The 9,499-nt window shown below is 35.9% G+C and overlaps 1 protein-coding gene across 3 annotated transcripts in view; it reads right to left on the minus strand.

The window, feature by feature from the left end:
- The window catches only part of Prkd1 (protein kinase D1), a 325,536-nt gene that overhangs the window by 117,588 nt on the left and 198,449 nt on the right, over window positions 1-9,499 (minus strand). The gene's annotated exons all lie outside the window — the stretch shown is intronic.

A 9,499-nucleotide genomic window follows, 5' to 3' on the forward strand; every position in this document is an offset into this window, starting at 1 on the left:
CATGACCTCGTGGAGCGTATGATCAAATTGAAGACATGGAATGGGGATAAATCCATTGCCAAGGGGAGAGGGAAACCTTCATGTAGAACTTGGGATCTCAGCTCAGTCCTGTGAGGTAAATGCTAAAGGTTACAAAGCTGTGAAGAAGCAGGCATTCTAGACAGGAAGAAGTGTCTTGATTAGAGAGGCAATGGGAAACTTTAGGAATGGCAGCTGCTCTGTTTGGCTGCATCATGGAATACTCAAAGGTTATGTGAAACATGTGCCAAAAGCAGCTGGAGGGTCGCCAGGCCTTGAACAGAGAAGCATGAATGACTGTTAAGAAGTGATGTGCAGCAGATAGGAAGCAAGGAGGTCTGACGGGACACTGAACACAGATGGTACTAGCTTGTTGCTAGGCTTTGGGGAGACCTCAAGAAGCAGTGCAAAATTCTAATGATGCTACAGAAAAAGCTGTGGGGCTTCCATGGAGGCTGTGCCAATGGGTAGGGAGGAATGGATTTTAAATGCAACCTTTAGACTTGAAAACTAGTGTGATAAATAATTCAGAAGAGTAGCAAAGTGACACAGATCCCTTGCCACTCAGTACAACTCAGCAGTCACACTAATGCTAAAAATTTCTAGTAAGGAGTATGACTTCAGCAAAGAATCATGGAGTCTGGTCTAGACATATGAAGTTAGAATATCAATGAGGAAATGCCCTGAAGATAGTCAGAAGTCTGCTTCTGGAGAGAGCTGGAGATTGGAGAGGTCTGCCCAGGTACTTCTCAAATATGTGAATATGTCATCAACTGGATAGAAGGAGGTCAAGAGGAATTCTTCCCAGAAATAGAAAAGCCATAAACAAAAACGAGGCAAGAATGTTAATATCATTCATCAACAAATAAAGCCAAGACACTGGAACTGAAATAGTCTAAGGACATAATGTTAATACAGACACAACAGAGATGTGTCCATAAAGGGTTACTGACCCCAGTGCACATCATTTGTGATTACATGTCCCAAAGCTGTAGACATCTGAACTGTCTTTTATATAAGCAAAAGCAACCCTCGAAATGCAGTTCTAGAATTGTTATTTCTATCATGTCTGCCTGACTTTCCCCGTATCTTCTTTTTAGACACACAGGACATTTAGTCATCAAGATACCAAAGAACGTGTCATTTTATCTGGATTGTGCCCCCAAATTTTAAATTTACTGTTCTCTCAGAAGCTACATAAGCTCTTTTCTTCAAGCAGATTTACAACCTTTTCTGTTTTCCCTGTATTCCATAGAACTACTTGATGTCAAAGGAGAGATGATGTCCAGTGAGGAAATATTTGTAATGAATCAAGCTTTATTCCTAAAACTAGAAGAAATGAAATCAGACCTGGATAGCTGGTGAGGCAGGCTATTAGGTTTATGAAAACAATTCTAAGGGAGTAAGGGGAAATTGTCAGCCTACCAAAATGTGTAGGCATGAATGGACCATGAATGGACCAGGGGAGAAAGTTACTATTCACTAAGTAGGGCAGAGCCAGGCTATTCCATGAAGAATGTTCCAAAAATATATTTGACTTCCCCTGTAGTGATCACACCCTTAAAACAGCTGACAAATTAAAGCACACATTTTACCCCCAATAGGTTAGCAATTTAACCTTATTTTACAAGGCTTTCATGCCTTTCACACTCTTAATTTAAAAAGTATGAAATAAGATTTTTCTCCATTATTGAAGGTGTTTTACAAAAAAAAAGTATCTTGCAAACAGAGCTTTTCCATTCTTGATTCAAAAAATGGAGTCCTTCTTTGGAGTAGTTCAAACTGTAAAACATAAGCCCTGTACATATGTGGCTTACATCCACTAAGCATAATCTAAGGCTATAAGTACAATGTGATTTCTTGCAATTGCATGCTGGAAATACCAGGAGCAGCCCACTGAGCAGAAACTGGATGGTTTCTGGTATACACATTCCTTATTGGTATATAGAACAACTGAGCTGATGACTGCTGGGGTGCTTGCATTTCCCCAACTTGAGTTCTTGTTCAAACAAATGCCTCAATGTTATTTCCAATGTGTTTGAGGAAGTTAATCTCAGACTAAATGCATTTAAGGGAACTTACTGTCAGAATAACTCATCTGAAATTCACTGAAACTTTACTCGGATGGAAGGCATAATAGAAACATCAAGAAATATTAGGAAAAAAATATTTTTTTCAATGAAAAACAAAGAGCATAATGGAGGCTAACACTAAAATCCCCAACAGGGAAAGGGGGCATGCTACTCAATCTCAACTTCACCTTCAGTTTAGTATGAAATAGTTTCCAGTAAAGACAGTAAATCCTTAGAGGCAATATCTTTTATCAAGCTTTAGTGTCATCACCCTTTACAATAGCCACAAATGACATAAAATACCTTGGGGTTACTCTAACTAAGCTTGTGAAGGACCAGTGTGACAAGAACTTTAAGCCCCTGAAAAAAGAAATTGAAGAAGATGTCAGAAAATGGAAAGATCTCCCATGCTCATGGATAGGCAAGATTAACAGTAAAAATGGCAATCTTACCAAAAGCAATCTACAGATTCAACGCAATCCCCATCACATTACCAACACAATTCTTCACAGATCTGGAAAGAATAATACTTAACTTCATATGGAAAAACAAAAAAACCCAGGATAGCCAAAAGAATCCTGTACAATAAAACAACCTCTGGAAGCATCACAATACCTGACCTCAAGCTCTACTGTAGAGCTACCGTAATAAAAACAGCTTGGGACTGGTATAAAAACTGACATATGGACCAATGGAATCGAATTGAAGACCCTAACATTAACCCGTACACCTATGAACTTACAATTTTTGACAAAGAAGCCAAAAATGTACAATAGAGAAAAGAAAGCATCTTCAACAAATGGTGCTGGCATAACTGGATGTCAATGTATAGAAGGCTGCAAATAGATCCATATCTGTCACCATGCACAAATCTAAACTTTTTTTTTATAATCTTAAGAATCATGATAACCATTTCCTTGCGTTTTTATATGATAAGACTTCTTTAGAAATTTTATAAATTTATAATTGTCTTTATAAATTAGATTTTTTGTGGAATGGGTTGGTAAATGTTGTAAGTTACTAGTTTTATACCTTTAGTTTTCCAGTAGATTTCACTTTATGCTTTTCTTTTATTTTGGGGGAATGGGTTATGTGTTTTTCTTACTTCTTTCCTGTTAGTAATATTGAAATATACTCTCATTACTGAGTAAGCTGACATACCCACCAACTTTACTGTGTAATTAATGTGCTTCTGAAGCAGATGCTAATCAGGAGGTTTTTCTCTAGATCTGAATTTACCACAAAGAGAATCTGCTTAATGACAATTTGAAGTATTGGAATGATAATTGAAGCGACAAAGTAACTGAATGCTGTGTAAAAGTTGATATTGCATAAAAACACATGTTCCAATCAATATAAATTTGCTATGATCCTACTCTACTACATACTAAACAGGTTTATCTTTCTATTTACAAACTTAATGATTCTTTAAATATGAATATTCCAAATTATGAGGATGTTTGATTGTGTTACCTTCCTGAAACCAAAGACTATGAGAATGAAACATTTTGGTAAGTTCTAAATTGCATCATGTATACTACATACATTTTTAAGTTTTAAAGATCAATTGTATATCCACTATAAACAATAGTTATAACAATCACAAAATGATGAATTTTCATTATTCAAAGCCTAATATTTACCTCAATTTTCTATTTCAGCTTAAATTCTGCCAGTGGAACCCTAAGCAGTCTAAATCCCATTTTATTTCCTCAGAAATATCCAATTCCTCAATGTTCCCCCTTTTTTAGGGATCTGTTTTCCTATTGTTTCAACCATTCATTTGCTTAGGGAAAAAAAATCATGTACCTACTTGATTTTTTTCCATTTTGTGAAAATTTCCTACTAATGATATTCTACCTGTTTGAGAAAGGTTTCATTATTATAAGTATAACATATGTCAGAATGATTAACAGAACTTACTAAGTTGTACACCTACGTGCTGTGCATACAAGGTCAGTTTCCTTCCCCTTTGATGGTCAGCTAGAGCTGCAGTCACAGATATCTGCATTTAATAAGAAAGAGCTCTGGTATTAGATATGTTTGACAAGTCTTGATTGATTCAAAAGTCTCTTATTCTGTTTGGTAAACTGTATGGATTACACACATTAGTGATTAACCTTGAGTTACCAATAATGCATTCATGTCCAGTTAAGGAAAGAAAGAAAATCATTTTTTTTCTTTGCGTCATTTAATGAAGAGTGAGTCCATACTTGAATTCTCTACTCTATACTCCCTGTATCTTTAATCTCCTGTTCTATGTTGCATCAGTTTCAAACTGTGCATTCCTGAAGGCTATTTTGGGCATCTCCCTTTGTGTCCCTGTGTTCTGTCTATCTGTATCAGTATGTGACTACCATTCACAAAGGACTTCACTCTGTCTTTATTGAACAACATAGAAAGGATCAAATGGGGAAGAGATGGGATACTTTACAGAGATCTTTAACAGAGTTTTAGGGGATTAAGTCATTGACTCCAATTGATCCCAAGTGACCCAGACAACAAACATTGTTTATCAACCAATACCCTTAAATATTGCTTTCAAAATCTATGGTAGATTTTAAAATCTTGCTTTCAATTTCTGTGTTTTTTTGTTTTCTGTAAATTATACACGTGCATTGTTCTGGGTCAGGAACATGGAAGAGTAAATAACCTAAGATTGCAGTTGTTCATTAGCTTAGGTTATAAATGTTGGCTACATGGGAAACCCAATGAAAGTGAGGTTGATTATTAATTTTTTTCTTAAAAGCATTTTTTTGCATTTTTTATTATGCAGTTTAAACAAACAGTTGGAATGCACAGAAGGCTACCCATCTTAACTCTTAAGTGATTTTAGGTTGTATTATTAACTTTGGCACTGAGGTTAAGCAAAAGTTCCAGTCTCTTAGAACATAAGAGATATTTTCATAATATTGCATCATCATGGTGAACCCTTTGGGATAGCTCTTGTTCCTGAATAAACCTGGAATTCCAGTCTAGGAAGGAGTATCAACAGTCTGGAAGTCAACAAAGACTGACTAGAGAGTGCAACACTTAGAGAAAGATACTTACATCATGAATTAGTCTAGTATACATAGACAGGGTGCTGAGACCCAGTACTTAAGAAGCACCTAAGATGGAAAGTATTTGCTAGTTAAAATATTGGAATCATTAACTTGTTTTTGTTGCCTGTGGGGAGAAACTGAGAGAGGTAGGTGATGCCATAAACCATATTTTATCTATGTGGCTATAGTGTTTGCTTTTTTTTTTTTTCTTTTTTCTTTTTTTTTCCCCGAGACAGGGTTTATCTGTGTAGCTTTGTGCCTTTTCTGGAACTTGCTTTGTAGTCCAGCCTGTCCCTGAACTCACAGAGATTTGCCTGACTCTGCCTCCAAAGTGCTGAAATTAAAGGCGTGCATCACCACCACCTGGCTTAGTTTGCTTTTCATTAACCATAGAATATAAGTTCTAGAAAGCAGCTGTGTTGTCTCTCTTGTTTTTTTCCCTGTATTCCCAGTCCTGTAGCAGAATTTGAATACCTGCAAATAAAGTTATATAAATGAGCCTGCAAGTTCTGTTGAAAGTACTGTTTCTGAGTCTCTGTACCCTTTACCATTTGCTAGTTAAGATGTGATAGCTTCCTACCTGTATCACTGGAAACCAATGTTACTATTGGTTCCCTTGCCTCCTTCTTACCCTTTCTTTTCACCATAAAGCACTAGCAATATCAGTAGCCCAAAGTAGACCATACTATTTCTCCATCTAAGACTGTTGAGTAGCATAATGACAAATCTTCCATCATGAACTAAGAAATTGCTGGTGACTTAGTTTCTACTTTTTTCTCCAGCCATGTTTCTTGTAGGGCCTTTGGGCACCTTCTTTTTGTCATGTACTGTTTGAACACTAACCCATCCTCTTTTGATTCTTCACAGCTAATTTCTATTCATGTTTTATGAATCAGCATATATATTCTCTTCCAAGAGTTCTTATCAGAAACAAGTTTGAGTCAGGCAGCCTTATCTATGAGGTGCAGCCCTTAATAAAATTCATCACACACATTGGTAATCATATGATGGCCTTAAAGTTTATGATACTCTGTGAAGATAGAGGCCGTGTTAGTATTAGTATTGTAAAGCTATTTTGTAAAGTTTTTGTGAGATACTATTCAACACTCGAAGCATTTACCTTTGCTCTTTCTTATCACTCTGTTCAGTGTCTTGCAATGTCTGTAGATTAATATTTCTAAACAACTGTTGTTGGGTATATTGAATTTACATATGATTGTTGACATGACACTCAAGTCAGATTTGAGCTTAAATTTGATGTGGATGATAAGCAGTTTACAACATAATCTTAATTACTTGTCAATTCAAAGAGAAAACTTTTTTAAGTGGGTGTTTGTATAGATTTTGAAAATCTATTAACTTGAAGTGCATCTAGCAATAAAGATGCCCTGGAAAACATTAATCAGTAAATATAGCAAGAATAAAGCCATATGTAATAAATTTCTTTTTATGTCCTTGGAAAGTAATTTTAAAAGATAAGTAAAGAATTTGAATAGCAATGTTTCCAAAGAAGGTACACAGTTGACTAGCACTCATGTGAAAAAATGATCAACATCATTTGTAACTGGACAGTGCAAGCTTAAATCACAATGTGGCATCCATTCCCATGTAGGATGACTATACTCACTTAGATGGACAATAAAAAGTTGACTGTGAAAAAATTTGGAATACTCACAAGTTGCTGATAGACATATAAAAAAATGTAGCTGCTCTGCAGGAGAGTTTGGCTGCTTCTCAACAGGTTTCCAGCAATAGAACTCTTTTCCAAATAGCCAAATATTGAAAACATATGTCCACAGAAAAACATGTACACAAATGCTCATGCTGGCATTATTAATCATAAGCAGAAGGTAGAATAAATAGAATGATGATTAACTGATAGAGAAACAAATTGTGTATATTAATTCAGTGGATTATTAAGCTGATATAAAATGAATGAAATACTGCCGAATCTGTAGCAGACTAATCCTTGAAAACATTATGATAAATCAATGACACCAAGCATAATATCCATGGTAGGTATACTGATGTAAATTATATAGAAGTGATGGGAAATGACATCTTGATACTTTGTTGACTCTTTTAGGGTGATGAAGTATTTGAGAATTGAATAGTAGTATGATCCAGCAAGCTGATGAATAGATTATGAACTATTGAGTTATAAACTTTAAATGAATAAAATGTATAGCATGGGAATTATATTTAAATAAAAGTAAAGAAAGGTCAAGTGATAATTTGGCCTTAATTTGCTCTTTCTGTTCATTTAAAGAACAAGAGAAGATTATACAAAACACAGAGGGCTGCCATATACAATCTTAACTTTCAAGTGCTTCAGACATATAGACTATGAGGAGTGGAGTATCTAGAAGTAGGGATATGCTTTGTTCCTAAGGACTCATTTTAGGAATGTGGTTATTGAAGTTCTCCTCTCTTAGGAATAACATATCAGTAAGAGTAACTGAGAGGATCTTGCTGTTGTACCAAGCAGTTATGAAATGCAGTATCATTTTTTTTCCCTCACCAAGAGTGATTTCTCTGCTGCTGCAAGTGCCAGGCTCTCTGCTGATGTGTGTTTGTACAATGATGGTCTTCATGTGATAATATCAAATCTCTAATCTTGATAGGACAAATGTTTTGTGGACATATGTATGCATTTCTGTATGTAAGTGTGAATATAGAATATACATTAAGTAGCTCTTGATTCCAGTATCTGTCATTTCAGTGGATTTATAATTTTCCAGGAGAATTGTTATTCAAAATATAGAGAAGAAAGAACTCACTTAAAATACCAAGTAAATGTGCATTAATATACACCTTATAAATTTGAGACTTAGAGTCTTTTTAAGACAGAAAAGAAGTTACTGTAGAAAGAATACAGAGGATCCCATGTGCTCTAGATATTTGTGTTCAAATAGTATTAAGAATTGGAGAATATTATTGTATGGTTGTGAGCTTTGAAGTCAGATGCCCTTGAGATTATCTGCACTCTTGTGATTTTTTCCTTCATATTTATTAGTTCTTTGAGGATTTCATATAAGATATTTTGATCATACTCCTTTCTCAAAAACTTCTGTATCCAACCCCTGTTTCCCTATTGAACCATGTTTATTTCTGCTTGTTTTAAAACCCACTGATCCATTTACACTGGCAATATACTTTTGAGTGTGTGGCTGTCCTCTCGAGTGAGTATCAGGGGCTTCACCCCTCAAGAAAAGTGACTCTCATTCCTTCAGGGACTCTTAGTTACAAGTAGCTCTTTATCTAGTGGTAGGATGAAGTGCACAGTTTCCCTCTCCATGCTTGGGTTTGTCTGGAATGAGCTTGCTCAGGTCCTGTACATGCTGCTATCAGATCATATGTGGAGCTGCCCTGATCTTTATGGGTTACAGTTCTCCAGTTTAAAAAAAAAAGTCCTATTATTCAAAGTAGGATAGTATGTTTTGTAAATTAGAATTTTATTTTGACAAGAAAGGTATAAAAAGAGTATATTTAACTAGATTCTAAATGCTCTTCATCCAGGTGCAAAGGATGGGTCTGTTTTTATTTCAGATGTGACAGGCCATTCCATAGGAGTTGAGTTGCCTTTGATTTTATTTACTATTTCTTGGGGTCCCATGTGGCTGTTCCAAAATTATGCTGTTCAATTTTGTGTCATACATCATGTTTAATAAACAGATCTTATTCCCAGTCTCTGACAAATGTAAGAAGGAGCAGAAATTCTTCACTTAGGCACCTTGCCTCAACCTGAACCTTCACTACTATTTCTTATCTGTAACATGTGCCCTGTGTTCTGCCTAGAACTTTCAGATGGACTGCTTCTCATCCTGAGGAATACAGGATTCATTCCACTAAACATTTTGATGCTCAGAATTCAACAATGGATGAAGTGGCCAGCTTCCCTACTCTGTTGTTACTTCAGAATCTGAACAACTCTCTGTATGCTTTGGGATCTGGAAGTGGTCATCTGATAAGACCTTTTTCCCCCCTTATAAATAACTTTTTCATTTGGTGGTTTTTCTTTCCAACATAATAAACACAATAGGAAAGAAATGTATACCATTACATCAGCTCTGCCGTGCCTTGCTCTGAGTTAGCCCTGCTAACTCAGAAGCTTCTTATATTTTGTCTCTGCTTATATTTCCTTCCTTCCTTCCTTCCTTCCTTCCTTCCTTCCTTCCTTCCTTCCTTCCTTCCTTCCTTCCTTCCTTCCTTCCTTCTTCCTTCCTTCCTTCCTTCCTTCCTTCTTTCTTTCTTTCTTTCTTTCTTTCTTTCTTTCTTTCTTTCTTTCTTTCTTTCTTTCTTTCTTTCTTCTTCCCCTCCCTCCCTCCCTCCCTCCCTCCCTCTCTCTCTTTCTTTTTGCTTTAT

This window comes from Onychomys torridus, chromosome 14 (genome assembly GCF_903995425.1).
Source record: "Onychomys torridus chromosome 14, mOncTor1.1, whole genome shotgun sequence".
Classification (NCBI taxonomy): domain Eukaryota; kingdom Metazoa; phylum Chordata; class Mammalia; order Rodentia; family Cricetidae; genus Onychomys; species Onychomys torridus.